Here is an 18064-nt window from a genome sequence, read left to right on the forward strand (position 1 = left end):
GTAACTCCAAGGAAATGCCTAACACATCAAATGAACGAAAAGCAACTGTGATATTACTAACTCGGTACAGGCATTTCATTATGTATAAAATGGTGGATTAATCCTGGTTCTATAGCAAACTTAATCTCTATCACTTGTTTGGCAGTTTCATAGAATATTCCATTATATTGAAAAAAATATGTAAGCAAAACAAACATACATAAAAGGTAACTATATCGAAAATTGGGATACAGCAGTCAACATTGTGTTATAATATTAGTCAGAAAAAAAAAACAAACAACTATGTCATTAAAGGAATACAAAATGACATTAAATCTCAACCAATTCGTAAAAATTACCTAACAACTTAATATATGTAGTGTCGATTACAGTCATTATTCCTCATAAATTTCTAAAGTAGTTCATCCGTGTAAATACTAGAAGAAACGATTAAGATATGAAACAGACCGTCTGCTTTATGTAATAGTCTTAATCTCAAGTTTACCGTTTATATTGACAAATGTATGATTATTTTAAAGAAAAAGGTTCCAAACATGCTTCTTATTTACATTTTTGTAACACTGGGTTGATGGTATCATCATCTCATTAGTATGTATAACAGGGTTTTGAAAAAATTCAGAAAAAAAAATTCAAAATTATCAAAAAACTTCAAACTTCTTTTTATAAAATTTATCTGAGTGGATTTGGCCATTTCGTTATGGTACATTTTGGTAAAGCAGTACGCAATTTTAAATTATTCATCCATTCATAGTTTAAATTTTGTAAAGGGTAAGCATAATTGTAACAGTAAATCAGACAAAGCGCTTAGAACGCATTACATTTTTAACGTGTTGGTTTCTTAACCTTCTATTACAAGGTAAAAATTAAGAAGGGATACAGTTACGATACTGTTGTCAGGTCATTCAAGATTGCATATTTTGGCTTTAATATTGATTCACTTATAGGGTCTTTGCATCGGAACTAAAACATTTATTTATAAACAGTTATTGGCATGACACAGGTTTTGTTCTTCTCATATATTTTATGATAGTATGATACTAAACCCCTAACGGGAGGGATTGTGCCTGATATTCATATGATGAGGACATAATCTTCAGTTTAATTGAGGTTTGGAGCTGGCATGTCAGTTAACTGCTAGTAGTCTATTGTTATTTATGTACTATTGTCATTTTATTAATTTTCTTTGTTACATCTTCTGACATCGGACTCGGACTTTTCTTGAACTGAAATTTAATTTGCGTATTGTTATAAGTTTACTTTTCTACATTGGCTAGAGGTATAGGTGGAGGGTTGAGATCTCATAAACATGTTTACCCCGCCGCAATTTTGCGCCTGTCCAAAGTCAGGAGCCTCTGGCCTTTGTTAGTCTTGTATGATTTTTATTTTTATTTTTGTGTGTATAATTCGGAGTTTAGTATGACGTCCATTATCACTGTACTAGTATACATATCTAAAAGGGGCCAGCTGAAGGACGCTTACGGGTGCGGGAGTTTCTCACCACATTGAAGACCCATTTGTGGGCTTCGGCTGTTTTCTGCTCTATGGTCGGGTTATTGTCGCTTTGACATATTCCCCATTTCCTTTCTCAATTTTAATGCATTTAAAAAAGGGTATTTGAGGGTTTTAAGCTACACTTGTATGATCTTTGCATTGTTTCAGTAGATAGAGGTAACTTAACGATAAAATACAGTCGTCTTAATTATTCACATTTGTTTTGTAAATAGGGTATTTTTCTAATAAAATGATAACAATTACCCGACTAGCTATACAATAAATGTCTTTTTCGTCTATTAAATGCAATATGTGTGGCAGAAAATTACTAGACTGTAAAATATTTACAAACCGATTTACATTTAACGGAGCTTACTTCCTCAATCACGTAGAAAAAATGAAGCTTAAGACATCGGTAATAGTTCTATTACTTGTTATTCATAAAGGTAAGACAATGATCAAGTAAATGTGTTGTAGATTTATTGTCAATTCAATAATTTAGACCCTTTTGTCACGGCATTGTTTTATTTGTTGTTGGTGTATAGATTGTCATGCCTTAATAATGTAACACTTTAGCGATTATATTGACAAACTTTACCTTAACCTTATTAACAAAAACCTCTAAACATATTGTAAATAAAGCCCAATTTCGTGTTAAATTATAAATGAAGTTCATTTATGACAAACAGGTGTTTTTCGTAGTTTGACTCCTATAATGCAATTCAGCTGAGTTATCCTTCATTGTCCGGATAATCCTGCATACCTATAAAGAAGAGAAGTACACTAAAACTGACAAAAACATAAACGAAAACTTGTGACCAAATCTATATTTCCTTTCAGTATATTTTCCAATGTTGGCCCTGTAAAGATTTAGTTAGTTGAAATATCCTTAACACTGATTGCATGAGAATAAAAAAAGGTTACAAAATAAAAGATACTTTCTCAAGACTTAGAGCTTCCAAAGAGCGTTTCTAGATTTAACTTCAACAAACAAAATGAGGAGTCATATGAATAAAAGGGACACAGCAGAAATAAGACCTAATTGTATCATAAAGTAGTAAGTTCTCTGGCACTGACATGATACATGAAATCAATTTCCTTTAGATGCTACCAGTATGCATCATTAAACAAATACGAAAATTATATATGGTCTAAAATCACACCCGTATTGTTGCTTTAGAAAATCGGCTATGCAATGTTCAATACAGAAATTATGGAGCTGAAGTGATATCACTTAGCGAACACGAGGTATATTTAATACATTTTTTTAATGTGAGTCCTTTGTTTGTCTACTGATCGTGATAAAGTAGAGAAAGTGTTGATAATTTACCTTTACCTTTTAACTATGCATTTCGTTAATATTTTTGACTGGTGTTCTACAGTATAGGTAGATTATAAACAGAAGAAGTTAAAAAAATCCGTCAAGGTCAAACTTGTGGCAACATAAACAAATGGATCGAAATCAAAATAACTCTGATATTCCTGACAAGATACAACTGTATGATCTGACTGTACGCTGTATTATGCATAACGGAGAAAAATAAAGAAATATACATAAAAAAACATACGCAGAGAGATGAATGTGATGGCCTTAATATAGATGTCGGTCTCTCGTTTAAAACAATATTCGTATATCTTTAATTTAAGAATTGAATGCTCTTTTTTGTAAATTTATTGGGATGTAAAAGCGTTGACCGAAGTACATTTTGTATGAAGCGCGGAAGCGCTTCATACTAAAAATGTGCGCACGGTCAACGCTTTTACAACCATATAAAGTTACAAAAAGGCATTCAATACTTATAATTACATTTTACCTATAGGATCATGAAAACACGCCTTTTATCAAGTTTTTATTTCATTTACCTGTGTACTTTATTGTGGGACCTCGTGTCATCACGAATGAAAAGTTGCATTGTGTAATGCAATTGATTAAGGAATATCACGAGATTGCTAGTTAGCCAATGAGAAAAACGTATTATAATGAAACATACATCTAATGTAATTATATTGTCATGTTTTGTAGTTATACATGCAGCAGAACCTGACAACCCTTGTCCACGTGAACTAGATCATATTGGTATATACCATTAATTGTATTGTAGTTATATCAGATATTAAACAGTTCTCAAGTGAATAGATATAAAATAATTCTGTCTTAAAAATTAAACTTCAACAATTGGAAAATGAAAGCTAACTTCTCGAGACTGGCGTTCAAGAAGTGTAAATTAAAAATATATGCCATATTCACTTTCAGTTTTAAAGTGACATGTTGCATACATTGACAAAAAAGCGATTTTATAGTACAGTAACAACTATAGAGTCAGTCAATCCTCTGCGTTGGAGAAGATATAGAAATGGAAATTCAGTTAGAATCATACATTGCACATACTCAATATATCTTCTGACAAGTGTCAAATAATTTAAACATAGTTTTCAAAGTATAATGATGATAAAATAAATTAGAATAAAATTGTTAAATGCACAAAATTCTGGTAGAAAACTGTTTTGAAATATATAAGTTCCTTAATGTTTTGGACTTTCAAATACTTTGGTACCGAGCATCACCGAAGAATATACTTGTGTCGAAATATGCATCTGGAACATTAAACTATGTATCGTAAATAATCTTAGAGGACAGTTTGAAAACGCCAAAAGAAATATAAATATATTAACATAAGCCCACAAGGGATCTATAACAAACGCTGTTAACCAGAAGTAACATACAATTGTAAATGGGGAAGCTATTTTTGTGAGTTCAAAATTCTCCTTCAATTAATGGAATAACAAATGCAAGAAAACTCGAAATTCACAGTAATAATAGATAATATTGACTAATATATCAAATGTACCAATTTTCTACTATAAACTTTATAGAATTGTGCGAGGTTTCAAATGAAAAACAACTGTGTACATTTCGTGCGCCCGAATTGCTGTTGTACATATTCCTATTAACGTGAACGCTCTAATTTGATATCAACGGATAAGAAAATTTGCAGAAATGCTTTTACCAATATGATAAAACTTAAGACTTAAAAAGGAAAGCCATGTTCAACTTTGCCTGTAGTAGTTAAAATCTTAATTTCTTAAATTATCCAAAATATTAGTACCGGATAGCAATATTTGAGTTATGATAAAATTTTACTACTATAGAAAGTTACCATATAGTTTATTTTAAGTCATAAGAAACAGAGATGTATCTATTATAAAAGATGTGTTTTATCTTAGTGGCTGATATGTGTACAGACGATTCCACAATAGAAGAGAACAGTGATGGATATAAAGCAGTTGACAGCGTTTTATTACGTATTATGAAACAACAAAATAACTGTATATGTCATGTTAGTTTACATATTACTGCGACTAATTATACTATGTATATGTCTAAATATGAAGGATTCAGCCATTCAGCCCCAGTACAAACCAATTGTGGACTTGCAGTAGATATTGATTATGTCGATATATCGAATACAACGCGATCGATTCAGCCGATTGAATGTACCAGTGGTACCAGTATAAGGTCTTTTGAGATGAATGACAGAGAACTGAAATTTAAATCAAGGATTATAGATGGTGTCTTCACTAGAGGATATTGCATGCAGATATCAAGAGGTAAGCAATTGTTTTAGTATAAACACAAAGAGTTAGTAGCTCATATATAATTCTGGCGTTTGACATGTTTTATACACTCTGTATTAGAAACCACATACACGTAAAACAGTCTTATACAAATGTGTAAAAGATTATTGTTTATCTGAAACTTAGAATGGTTTAAAACAATTTTAGTTCCTAAATAACCAGGAACCTATTGTAATGTGATAGTGGCAAATTTCAAATTGGCATTAATGCAGTAACATACCTTCTGTTACCATTGTCCAAGATCACACTAACAGATTCCACAATAAAATACTTTGCATAACCGACTTATAAGAAACGATGTTTCATCATTTGTCAGATTTCAACTTTTTACGAGGAAAGGAAAAGTATAAGATCATAAAAATTAAAAACAAAGTTTAATTTTAAAACTAAATACTATAAAAAGTAAAGGGCTTAGATTATTTATTTTCTTTTCAACTTTTGTATAAAATGCAAGGAGATGTTATTTAATTGAAAACTGATACAACTAATGGAATTACATGAACTTCCAGCAATGTGAGACTGGTGCATATACAGGTTAAGAGTCTATTGCTATCTTTGTTTCTTCCGGCTTTTAAACCTCCAAAAAACAAATGTGACATGTTTATATTCAGTCATTTACGATCAAACGTAATTTCTATAAGATGGCGTTGTCTTTGTATATAAATTTCACTAATTCTTAGCCGATTATTTTTCTTATACTCTGTTGATTATTTTCATTTCAAAGAGGGGCGAAAGATACCAAAGGGACAGTCAAACTCATAATCAACGCGTGGTATGTTTGATCTCAGTTCTTCGTTGGTCAAAATTCAATTATGATGTCAAATCATCTTGCTTGCTTTTTAATTTTCGCCACACAAAAATGTGAACATTACTGAGGACGTTGCATTAAACGTACACATGTTATTGCAGAATATCTAATGACTTTGTTTGAAAACCGTTCAGACAATTACATAAAGATATTTTACCACCAAATCTTATGCAAGCCTAGGTTTTGAAAGTTTACAATTAAAATGTCTACGGTGGAAAACAGATGAATCACATTCAATGCAGTGCTATATAATGAATTTGAGATAAGAAATAAGAAATGTGTCAAAAAGTAAACAAACACACAAAGGCGGGGCTTCAACATATGAAGAAAATCCCGCATTAAAATATATATGTATATACACAAATAATATTTTGCAGATAAAGCAATACTTTCTTGCAAAATGAATGACCTACTGCATACACATGGCACAGATGACTGGGTGCTATACCTACTCTTAGCATCTTTTGTTGACTGTAAAAGATACTGCCTGCAAACTGAAACGTGTGTAGCTGTTTCTTATGAACAAAATTATTGTTTTGTTTACAACCAGACGACAGCCTCATTTCTAAAAGATAATTCAATTTACTCACATAAGCATTGTGTTGACTCTCAAAGTAGGTGGATATTGTACTTAATTTAGCTATTCAAATTTTTATATTACTAAAATCTGGTTTCACTGAATAAGTAACCATATATTACACACACATACCCCTTAACCCAACGGCGGTGTCCTTTTGTTTAAGATTTATTTGGTCAAAAGAACTCTTATAGTTTATAAAGTTGCTCCTAAATTGCTACGATATTTTTCCGTCTTGTTCATATTCATAGAGTACTCAGTACTCAGTTTAGTAAATTATCGTTTAAAATTGCTGGCTTTACGTCAAGTGGCACTTATTTCAGTCTTAACTAGCTATATAGGAATATAACAATGCAATAATTAATACAACATGATGTGTCGACCGCAAAAAATGAGGGAACATTTTGGCTGACACTGGAATATGAGATGTTAGATTGAGTCTGACTTGTACCTTACCGTAGGATACTTGCAGATCTCATAGATCATTTGCAATTTTACCTCAATATCCGAAAATCTTGGAGATCATTCTATACATAACATAAGACTTGATGTAAACATTCCAGTGAAATACTGTTGTATGTTTATTCATCATGCAAGGGTGAGATAAGTATAACAAAATCAAACTGAAGACGAAAGAAAGGAAAGTCCATAAGAACTGACAAATTCAAAACGAGTGAAAACAAATGTCATAACCTTGATTTCTAACAGGCATTTTCTGTCGAAAATTGTAGGTTAAACCTGGTGTTATAGCCATCTTAACCTCCATCATGTATGACAGTTGTTTACAGTTCTGCTATATAGTTATTGACAAATGAGATGAGGAACCATAACCGACCTAATAATTCAATTCTACAATAAAAGGGAGGTGAAAAATACCAGGACAATTCGAACTCATAAATTGATAATAGACTGACAACGTCATGATTAAAAACGACAAAGACAAACAACGAACAATAGTAAAGAAAACAAAAGACTGATCAGCAAGAAGGTCGTAAGAAAAATGTAGTCGTGTTTCCTTTGTATTTAAATAAACACAAACACGTTAATAGGTCTTAGGTTCTTTATTTCATCAGAATTGATGTTAATATTCTAACAAAAAATGACCCTGAAATAATACTAATATAGTACTTATACAATTCAATCAGTAGTAATGTCACATGTAAAATCCATTTTTGATGAACAGCTATAGATTGTCTCCCCTTGATCACTAGCTACAGAATGTCCTCTTATACAAAACATATCACCCTCACTTTTATGGTTAATCTCTACTGTTTTCCTATCACTAAGTATTTCTAGGTATTTCACTGACACTGTTTTTCCTGAACAACTTTTTAGATACAGAACACAACTATCACTGTCCTTCTCTGGTCTGGAGAAAACAATGGGAGATAATTCATCTTCCTTCAGTGAAGTACTTTCTTCATTTTCATCATTTTCATAATGCACCAACGAACTATCAATATCCCCTTGGTAAATCCAGGAAGTTTGTATTATTAGTTGTTGTTTGAGTGCCATTATAGTTCATACTTCTTAAATCTTCAAACACAGTAGTATAAGTGTACTGTATTGTTTTGTTTTGACAACTTTGTTATCTATTTCAGCAGTTTGCTTTCTATATATATATAAATCAACAGATCTATCTAGTCCTCCAAACACTCCCACAGACTGTTTCATCATATATCTACATCCAAGTCAGTACTTAGAATAGTTTGATAGATGAATGTGTCGATGATTTAGAATATATTTATCAATATTCCATTTGGTATTCCTTATGTTGGACAGGTCTTATGTTTGTAAAAACATATCTACAATTTAAAAGAAAAAAAAACTGAGCTGAGCTGTTCCATAAATAAACTTATTTTCGCGGGCGATTTATTTTCGCAATTTTTGCGAGTAAAAAAATAACGCGAATACAAATCGTCTCGAAATTTTAAAACTTTGATCTTTCCTTATGCAAATACATCAAGTGAATTTCAAAATCGAGAAAATAAGTTGGTTAACAGTAATAAATTCTGGTGTCATTAACAATACAAACTGTGAAGAACACTGCCGAAGGCCTCCTATTGGTCTTCAACACAATGAGAAATTGTCTTAGCTGTATTTGGCAAAACATTTAGGAATTTTCTATCTTCAATGTTCTTCAACTTCGTAATGACCTTTTTAACATTGTTTTTTTCGAGTGTCACTGATGAGTCTTTTGGAGAAGAAACGCGCGTCTGGCGTAAATATAAAGTTTAAACCATGGTGTCTATGATGAGTTTATTTCATTACACCAGATTTTTACACCCTTTAAAAACTGTAGGATAGAAAAAAGTTTTTAAAATTAAACAAAACAGCAATTTAACAATATCGTTTGTTGATGTATGTAAAGTCTACATTCATCCATGATTGATGCATAAACTATGAGATATTGGTGAGTGCATGTAATATTAAAAGAAAAGAAATCAATATCTAAAAAACTGTTCATCTATCAAATTTACAGAATTGCAAATCAAGTGTTATACTCCGGAATTAACAACTAAAACAAGCCAAGCAACTACTACTGAAGACAATACTTTATCAGAAACGGAAACAGTGACACCACAAATCACCAAAAACGATAAGACAACTATGAAGAGAGAAAAGGAAATTACGAAAGGTATTAAAAATGACTTGTAAATTCTTTGATTGCACTTTTAGATTTGTTAATGAATTTGATATTAAAAATGCAACCGGAACTAGAAGTACTGCATCATATGATATTCAAAACATTTGATGATTTCAACTTTCCTATAGGCAACGTTGTGCAGTAGTTGAATAACCTCTGTTTCTTCGTATGACTTTTCCATGTATCAATTATTTATTTACGTTTTTGCAAGTTTATACTAACGGAATCCATTAGCTCCTTACACAAAGACTGCTCCAACAAAGTCATAAGAAAGAACAACTGAAAATGGTTGTTAATAAGTTTGACGGTCACCATCACGTATTGGCTAACTAAATTAATGTGTCTTTCTTCAACTTAGTACATGTGCCCGCAGTCTTGATTCTTCAGATACGAGAACAGTCGCCTGATTTGTAACATTACCGACTATGTCATATTCCAGACTGTGGCATTTTCACTAAGGGTATTTGTTCCGCTTGTATAGCTGGAGACGCTTACCATTTCGATGAATACGTACCTGGTTCTTGACCTTTTGGAGGTCAAGTGGCCATATCAGAATTTCTTTGTTTCCTAGATTAGTTTGATCTTATTGAAAATTAGTCAACTTTTGTTACCCAAATCTAATGAATGGTTATTAAAAAATGGACAAATAAAAAAATAAAATCTATACTCATTCAAATAATTATACGAATTTAAAACACGGCTTATTTGAATTTAAAATTGTTTTTGTTTTATATGGTCTAACTAGTACTTTCACAATAACATTAATTGTATTTTTATTGTGAATTTAAGGACAATAAAACACACATAGATATATGAATATGTGGTATGAGTGCCAATGATACACCTCTCCATCCAAGTAACAATTTATAAAAAGTAAACAATTATTAGTGAAAAACAATTCAAACGGGAAAACCATAGATCTAATCTATATAAATAAAGGCAACAGTAGTATACCGCTGTTCAAAACTCATAAATCCATGGACAAAAAACAAAATCGGTGTAACAAACAAGAAACGAGAAACACTTATGAACCACATAAACAGATACACTGAACATCAGATTCCTTACTTAGAATGTATACTTGTTAATTGCATATCATGCATGCGTGTTACTGGGTCTCAATATCACTAAATTTCAAGGTTTATCCTTATTTCATAAAACTATTTCATAGTACTGACACTTAACATTTCCATTTGACAAGGAGCTACTTTTTGCAATGAAAATTGTCATATAAAAAGTTAAATTTGAGACAACAGCATTAGTTAAAGTCCGCTAATATTGTCTTAATATACAAAACATACCTCATTTACAAGAGAGGAGAACGTTAAGAAAATGATATTCAAACTCATAATTTATGACAAAAGTGTTGTTACTTCTAATTTCGTTTTTTTTTTAGAAAATAAAAATATATCCTGTTGTATTACAAATTTGTTATAGATTTACCTGTTTTACTCTATTTACATACATCCTCTCTAGTAATTATAACAATACATTGCATTTTACACAACCTAAAGTAACAGCTCCAAAGAGGCTGATATCTACGTTTTACAATTAAAAGTCAAATAAAAAATATACCAACCTCCAAGCAAAATTTAAATTCATTAACAACTGAAAAATTAAAATCTCCAACACATGAAACTAACAGAAAAAAAATGTGTCATATTCCTGTCTGGGTACAGGCATTTCTTATTTAAAAAAAACTGTATTTATCTAGTATAACTTATCTTTTTTTGGCAGCATTTGATTTAAGTTCCATTTCTCTAGTTCGTCTATTAACATTTAATTTGTAGATAATGGCAATGCCAGTTTACCAGTAATTATTGTTGCTGTTGTTGGTTGGTGTTTTACTGTACTTTTTGCAACAACAACGTTCTGTCTGTACCGAAGGTATATCTTTTTTTGTTTACATAAACGGTAAATCTATAGTGACCTACAATCTAATAGAACTCACTAGAAAACACTTGTTTGTAATTGAGGTGGGTCTCATTGGGGTCTAAGCGTGACGCGAGATTGCCCATTTTTGTGAGCGTGACACGTGAAAGTCAAATTATTGTGCCGTGAAAATGGAAAATGAAGTCTAGCGGGACACGGGAAATTACAAAATACTGAGAATTGCTAACTTACATAGTGTAAGCGGGATACGGCAATCTGACAAAACAATAAGCGGGATCCGGGATCAGAACCCCAATGAGACCCCTATTAAGCAGTTAGCATCTAGCAAGGTCACTGAACATAATTTAGAATTAAGGAACAACAGTACTGTAGTTGATTTCCCGTTTATCTGTATTTACAACCATCAAAACATCAACTTATGGCGACAACTCCTACCTACAGTATATTGTATCAAACGAACAGTTATGAATTCCAGTAATTAAAACGGCAGCAAAATTATGTCAATAAGTTGTATCAAAAAATTAATGCAAATGGTTCATATATACCAATTTCATTAGAATCAACCAGTACAGTCTCACTTCGGAGAAATAATCATTTAGACTGCACTACAGTTGTTCAGCTCTTTAATCTTGTTGACCAACAATCATCTTTATGTACAAATAAATCGTTTTTCGCGTTTTTATTTAAGGAAGAATAAATTTGTTTATAATACACCCCGCTTATCAATCTTCAAGTCAGACAAATGTTTATTTTTCAATATTGAAGATATTGCTGTTTTTTTCATAGATATCATTGGTTGACCATTATGACAACTTCTTATTCATATTGGTACTAATTATTTATTTATATTAAATTTTTCAACTGACAATAATTACTATGTATCAATTAATTTCAGAAACAATAGACCACGAACTAACATTGATATGGAACTAAATGCCAACAACCAGTATGAGGAATTAAGTGCATCACGACTTTCATCTAATTACAATTCCCTTAATTTTTCACCAGTTACAACATGAGCTGAACAGTATTAACACGTATGACTTACATTGAAAAGCGGTATACTACTATTGCCTTAATTAACATGAATTGACTAAAACAAGGCATTTGATTAATGTTAGCTTACATATAATTCAGGCATGGTTTATTCGTGTAAAGAAGCTTGTTTCTTCAAGTGCTACTCCGGAAAGGTAAGCAGATCCTGCTCCGCATGTGGCACCCGTCGTGTTGCTCATGTTATAACAAATGCGGTAAATTGTCTAATTCGGTAGGTCAATTTCATGAAAGGGAAGTTATTGTAGTTACGACGTAAGGAACAATATCTGAAATCATCTGTGAATCGGTTATTCTATAACGGTCAACCAACTCGTGATGGCGTCCGTAAAATTTACAAAGGGATGATTTCAACTTCACTATTAGGAACTCTTGGTTTAATAGCTTCCTTGTGAACAGCAATCCCCTATCAAGAAAATCATGATTCGAAATACAAAGCACGGGAATATCGTATCAATCGGGAGGTATATATATATATATATATCCCGTATGGTGGTGCTGCTGGAATAATGCTACTTAGAAATGGAAAGTTCACAATTGGAAAACTGAAATCATCTCTTTTGTCGTAAAGTTTTGTTTTCAACCGACCCTCATTGTCAATTTCTAGAAGTAAGTCAAGATATGAGGCCGACTTAACTGTCCAAAATATATGTAATAGATGAATACTTCAACTGGTGTTACGTAGGCCAAATTAGACAAAAAATGTATTGTGAGCCAGCTATACTTTGGTATGGCTATATGTGATACAAAAGGGTACACCAAAAAGGCCATTCATTTGCTTATCTGATTTAACCCAACCACGTTTCGTGACTACTGATTGCGACTATCTGGAAAAGGTGTGGTATCTCAAACATCTCATTGGATTTGCATTTTGGATGGTAGAAGGGCCGGACCAGTGGATTCTTCACCAGATAAAACAAAAGTATATGCGTTAATGAATTACAAATAAAACAACAACAAAACAACAACTTCACTCCAAATGTTCTTGTTTGCTATCCGTGTCAAATATTATTCGTTAAGATATATATTTAGTACATCCAAATTTAGAACGATGCATTTGGAAGTTAGAGAATGAGAGATCACCTAGGAGTCAAATCAATTTTTATCATTATCAAAGTTGTCCTCATTTACCTTTATTACTGATAAAAAATGTAATCGATAGAAATTTTGAATTACAATTTGAAGTGTCATTATATATGATAATATATATCAATACATATGGCTATTATTTCATCAATTGATGTATATAAAAAGTCACTTTTGGTCCACGTAAACGAAACGAGGACGAGACATGAACAAATTTCAGCTCAAACTACCATATTTTGAGATATATGTTTTTATTTTTGTAATTGAGGTTATTTTGATTTACACATGAAGTAATTGATATGAGAGTATTTTATGTCTTATGATGTTCTGTTTTTGTTTTGATCTTTTCTTTTGTAACCTGACATTGTTAGTTTTAGCCTCTTATGAGTTTGAATGTCCCTCTGGTGTCTTTTGCCTTTCTTTTATATTGTCAAATAAAGGCAACAGTAGTATACCGCTGTTCAAAACTCATAAATCCATGGTCAAAAAACAAAATCGGGGTAACAAACTAAAACCGAGGGAAACGCATTAAATATAAGAGGAGAACAACGACATAACACCGAAACTTAACACACACAGAAATGGACCAAGCATCAGACAAAACACCACGAGAATAACAAATATAACAAGAAAACCAAATACATGAATTTGGGATAGACAAGTACCGTGCCACGTCTTATCTCAATTTCTCAAAAATAAGAGAAAACACAAACGACTCAACGTTAAAATGCAACACACACAGAAACGAACAATAATATGACAATGGCAATCTTCCTGACTTGGTACAGGACACTTTTAAAGGGGAATAAACGTGGTGGGTTGAACCTGGTTTTGTGGCATGCCAAACCTCGCACTTTAATGGCAAAGTTAAATATAACATTGAAATGACAACATAATATTACAGGACTACAATACAAATTAATAGAACATATTAGACAAAGAAAAACATGATTAATAGATAACAAAAAGCATCAGGTTTAAAATTCAATACGCCAAAAACGCGCCTTGTCCACACAAGACTTACAAGTGACGCCCAGATATAAAAGATCGAAAGTGAAAAAAGTACAAAGTTGTACAACACTGAAGATCAAAAGTTGAAAAGGTTTCGCCAAATACGGCATTGTTTTTATGCCCGGGATAAGAACATTCTTATTATATAGAACAATTTATGCTATTGCAAACAGTAAATTTTATCAAATGAATATGAAAAAGATATACATAAAGAAACTGAAGTATTAACTAATTACAGAAAACTAAACCCGAATACATGACGCCCAGATATAAAAGATCGAAAGTGAAAAAGGTACAAAGTTGTACAGCACTGAAGATAAAAAGTTGAAAAGGTTTTGCCAAATACGGCATTGTTTTTATGCCCGGGATAAGAACATCCTTATTATATAGAACAATTCATGCTATTGCAAACAGTAAATTTTAACAAATGAATATGAAAGAGATATACATAATGAAACTGAAGTATTAACTAATTACAGAAAACTAAACCCGAATACATAATGCTATTAAAGTTTAACACAGAATAGACACACCCGAATCAGTCCAGGCGTCAACGTAATTAAAAAAATGTGACGTCACATACGATGGCGAAAAGGCACAAACGTTATGCCACATTTGAATTTATGAAATTTAGAAACAGCATGACGTTAAACGTTTTTTGTTTAATTCCTATTTACCTTAACGCATACGGTGTAGGTTTAATTCATTATTCGTTGATGAAAAAATAACTGTTCGAGAAAAAATTGGAGTATCGCTACTTATTAAATGATAAAATTAACCGAAGTACTTTATGTTAAAAAACTTATAAAAAAATTACATTTTATAAAACATTAGGCGGGGATGAAAAATCACTGAACTGTTCATTGTTTACGCTTGGCTGTTCATTTTCGAGAGATAACTTCCTCAATAATTTCAAGTAGTAAGAAAGTAATTGGCAATGGAGTTTAGAATATCCCTCTACACATTGATAGTATATCTCTCATTTGCTAATTTTGAAGGTAAGATGAGAATAAAATAGATATTATTTGTCCGATTGTCAATTAATTAACATGGATATTTTTTTGATCTTCTTTATTTTTGGTGCATAAACCATAAAATATGCTAATAATGTAACTCTGGTAAAAATAAAATGTGTTATACTTAAATTTACATTATTCAGAAATAAATTAAACTTAACCTTATTGTAAATGTATAAGACCTTCGTGATAGTTCAGAAATAAAGTATGCTACAAAATTGATTTCGACTTTTTTATTGACTTCCAGCTGAGTCGCTTATCATCATGTGTAAATTCTTGCATATGTATTATAACATTTTTATTGCAGCAAAAAACAGTGTACCTTTTCTAAGAAATGAATCTGTAACATAGTCTCCGAAATTTAAAAATACAAAGAGACACTTTTTGCAAACAATAATTATTTTATGTAGTAATAGAGATAAACAAATACCTTAACCATGTTAACTGGTAATTAAAACAAAGTAACAATTGAAGATTTACTGCAACTATCCCAACACTAATGATATTCATTATTATCAGTCATGACTGCAACTCAACTCGTCAAGTGCGTTTTAGGAACAAGCATACTATAACGTAAGCCTTCATTTTGAAGTAATTTTTTTTTTTTTTTTTATAAAATTGAATATATGCACTTAATCACACTTGTCATATATAATTTTTGAATCCTTGCATGGTTTTAAACAATGCTGTATCAATATTCACCTTTTTATGTTCTAATCTGCCAATTTGTCCAATTTGAAGTTAAAACAAAATAAACCTTAAAAGGGCACTAGCTACTAGATATTAAAAATCTAAAGTATAATTGTTTTGTAAATAATAAATGAAAGTATGATAGCGAAATAATGATTCGCTTTTAGCAGCCAGTATGGTTCAATTTTGTTAAAAGAAACTATGAACCATTGATAATGAATTATTCAATTATAAGGGAATAATACGACCGCATTGAAACCGTATTCCTGCGCGTGTTCGGTTTTATAAGGGAAAATGTGAATATTGAAAGTGAAATAAAGGTCAATCATTTGATTGACTGATTCAATTCACAACAAATGTTTTTAATCTATAATATAAAATAAAACAGGCCTAGAAAAATCCAATTGCACGAATGCACTATCTATTTATATCTACATTTATATTTATATCGGATGTTTTCGGAGGTCAAGTTGATAGTTATTAGATGTCATGACTAAAAAACACACAAAATGAAGCTTCAAACCAGTGCCCTTTAAATTTTTTATCAGTTTAAACATATTTATTTATAGTGGATTGGGAAACAAGTTTTGCAACTTATATTAATCCCTTTCCACTTTGCGGGTGCGAGTGCTGCCTTGTAGCGGCATTAGCCTGCTCTTTTTCGAAATCTACAAAGGTGTCTTTAACGTACAAGAGATATGGGTCTCTCTTAACACGGGTCAGCCATTTATCGTCCCCTTCCGACGGACTATCATCGTTTCCGCGAGACCATACTCGCAAATGGTGTCAAGGGAGAACCGAAAATTCAGTTCCTGAAATTTTCATCCCAGACGGGAATCGAACCAGGAACCTTTGTGTTAGTAGTCTATTGTTATATGATGATTAATCAATTACAAGAATTTGAGTCTAATCGGTAAACATGAATGTAACAACTATTGCCTCTTTAACACAGTCAATAAACTAATCACATATACCTCAATTCAAACATTTTAAAAAGTTCAAACAAAGAAGTTTGCATTACTTGTAATAAAAAGCTTCATATAATAAAGTATTCGATCTTCAACGATCTTTTTAAAAAGAAAATTATGTTTTGTTTATTCTAAAATGTAATTTCCGATGAATAGTTGACATAAACTCGCCATAATTATGTAGTTTGATCTGAAAACATGATTTGATCAAATCTGGTTAGTTTTAGGGTAAAGCAATGTTTATGTTTGATTTAAGAACACAAATTCAATTTAATATATTTATTAAGTTTGACTAATACCCAGTTCACCCTAAGTCGTTTTATCCTGGATCGACCCAAACTGGTTAAGTAGTATGTACGTTTTCTGCCAGAATTAAATAACCCCTCATTGTTAGAAATGTAGGGAGAACCCTGATTACTTGCCTAGCCATCTATATGTGATCGTTTAATTAAGTGTATATGAGGTTATGGATATGTTGACAAATGACCTTTGCTTACGACATTCGAAAAAAACAGAAACAGATCACAAAATCAACAGTTATAGTTAAGTCTTACGTCAAACGAGGGGAATACAAGAAACTTGCTTAAAATATTCGAAGAGAGCAGGATATGAGCTTTACTTTTCAACAAAGACTATATGTGTACTGTAATGCGTTTCATTATCTATAATTCATGCATTTTCTATCCTGTCATATTTTGAAGTTATACATTCAGCTGAATTCTAAGACCCTTGTCCCAGGAATCAGGACAATAAAGGTGTATAAAATTTTTAGTTAACTGTAATTTCATTGCGTTTCCTTGATTTATTCACCAAATTCGAAAATAAATATAAACGTAAACGAAACAAAAAAAAAAAACCAAACATATCATCAAATAAACCTGAACAAATAGCAATTGTTATCCATTTTTACTATAAACTGGTGTCTTAAATTTTATAAAGGAAAGTAACCAAGTGTAAACAGATATTGTGTATAACAATGATTTAGAATGAACTGAGAACAAATGTTGCTTACTCATATATAAGCATAACACTTTTAACATGGTTAAGTAATTCAATTTTCTGCTTCAATGAATAAAGAGATTAAATTCTTATCCTATTAGTTATTGACTAATTATATATTATATAGTAACAGAAATATAAATTTCATATTACAATGAAATACTTCTAATGGGCAAATGTCGTTTTAAA

The sequence above is a fragment of the Mytilus galloprovincialis genome, chromosome 10, assembly GCF_965363235.1.
Source record: "Mytilus galloprovincialis chromosome 10, xbMytGall1.hap1.1, whole genome shotgun sequence".
NCBI classification, from domain to species: Eukaryota; Metazoa; Mollusca; class Bivalvia; order Mytilida; family Mytilidae; genus Mytilus; species Mytilus galloprovincialis.